We start from the raw sequence: 2,025 nt of genomic DNA on the forward strand, positions 1-2,025 counted from the left end.
TTTTGTGTCGAGAGTTATAATACGAATCAATGCAATTGAATATCATATCACTTATATAAAATTACAAGGATAAAATTGTAAATTATTATTAAAATTCCTCCCCTCCCCTCGTGAACCAAACATATTTTTAAACAAAATCCCTTCCCTCCCCTCCCCTCCCCTCGTTTGAACCAAACATATATATAATTACAAAAAATCCCTCCCCTCCCCTCCCCTTCCCTTCCCTCCATTAAAATCCCTCCCCTCCCTCCCCCTCATTTGAACCAAACAGATCCTTAGTTGCTCCTGTCCCAGAGTATTTCTGTATCGACGTGCGTATTCTTTTCTTAACATCGTTCAACGAACAAATCCCGTCTTGTTTACCAGAAGAAGAGTCGTTACCCTCGTTCAAACCCCGTCTTGTTTAAATAGCCTGTCTGTTACCCTTCTCCTTAGATCCGTTGATGAATCAGGTTTTACCTCGTTCAAATCCGGTGTTGTTTGTTACCCTTCTGCTTAGATCCGTCGATGAATGAGGTTTTACCTCGTTCAAACCCCGTCTTGTTTAAATAGCCATGTCAATTCAAGATAGACCCACCTCTATCTCAATTCTGCAATCTATGCAATCTATGTCACCACCACAATACAAGAACTCAATTCTCCTTGGATATCTATTAGAAAATCAAACATTGCCATCCATTTCAACATTGCCATCCATTTCAACATTGCCAATCAAAGTTAGGCGGACCAAAGATTGGTCGTCGCGAACAACGGCATTGATTTCACCCGAAGATAGAATTAGTGATCTCCCTGACTCAATTCTCTCTCACATTCTCTCTTTTCTCCCAACAGATTTAGCTGTCCGTACAAGCATCCTCTCAAAGAGGTGGAATCCAATATGGCTTTCTATCACCACTTTCAATATGTTTGACGTGTACCGTAAGCATGTTCTACATTCAGCCATGCTAGCCATGCTATCTCGAGACATCGCATTGCCAATACCATCATTCCGCCTAATGTGTACATTTCCCGAAATTGCCCACGACGTTATCTTCGAAGCTACAAAAAGAGGGGTTCAAACCATAGAACTTGACCTCATGTATTCATCTTTACAGATGAAAACTCTTTCTAACCAACACTCTTGTAAGACTCTCACTTCTCTCAAATTGACAAACGTAACCATTAAGGAAGATGTTCCTCAAATAAAACTTACTTTTATTAAAACTCTTCGTTTGGTTGATGTCATTTTCAAACGTCCCGTGCAAATGATCAACTTTTTCTTAGGCTTTTCCGGTCTAGAGGAATTGCATACAAATCTTGTATATGTAATTAGTAGGATGGAATTTAAGTTTGAACAAACTTGGAATGCCAAGTGGAAATGGATACTAAAAATTCTTCAACAGAGTCCCAACCTTGAACACCTTATTATTCACCAAGTATGTTTTATAGATCATTCCACTTCATTATTACTATATATTTTTTCTTGTTAAACTCTAACTCTTTTTTTTTTTTTGTTACTTGATTTAGGAAATAGAAAGTGAAAATGGAATCAATGACAACAATTGGGAGGATCCAGGGGAATGTGTTTTATCTCAACTTCGAACTTGTCTGTTTAGATTGTGGAGCGGCACAGAGTGTGAGATTAAATTTGCAGCATACATTATGTGGAATTCAAAAGTATTAAGTTCCATGACAATTCGCTGCTCCTCTTCCATAAGCACAAAGACAAAGGATGAAATATTACATAAATTATCTATTTGTCCAAGAGACTGTAAACTTATATTTGGTTGATGAGATCTTGATTTGATTGTTTCTGAAACACTAAGAACTATGTCGGATACATTCTCAATTGTATATTGACTTTTATATGTAATTTAAATTCATTTTCGTTCCTCGCAGAATTGAGATATTGTACCACTTAATCTAATGAATGGTTGAGATTAAGCAAGTTGATCAACATAATGAATTTCACTGATGCTGTTTAGTAAAGCTTCTTTTGTTTTAGGTACCATGCAAACCTCTGCGTCGGATGAATTCACATTAGAT

The 2,025-nt window shown here is 37.1% G+C and overlaps 1 long non-coding RNA gene across 1 annotated transcript; it reads left to right on the plus strand.

The window, feature by feature from the left end:
* The first annotated feature begins 1,314 nt into the window (after positions 1-1,314).
* LOC131634423 (uncharacterized) lies at positions 1,315-1,790 on the plus strand. Its single transcript, XR_009293542.1, has 2 exons — positions 1,315-1,415; positions 1,507-1,790. It is a non-coding gene; the product is annotated as an uncharacterized LOC131634423 (long non-coding RNA).
* The last annotated feature ends 235 nt before the right edge of the window (positions 1,791-2,025 follow it).

Source organism: Vicia villosa, unplaced genomic scaffold (genome assembly GCF_029867415.1).
Source record: "Vicia villosa cultivar HV-30 ecotype Madison, WI unplaced genomic scaffold, Vvil1.0 ctg.001291F_1_1, whole genome shotgun sequence".
Lineage (NCBI taxonomy): Eukaryota > Viridiplantae > Streptophyta > Magnoliopsida > Fabales > Fabaceae > Vicia > Vicia villosa.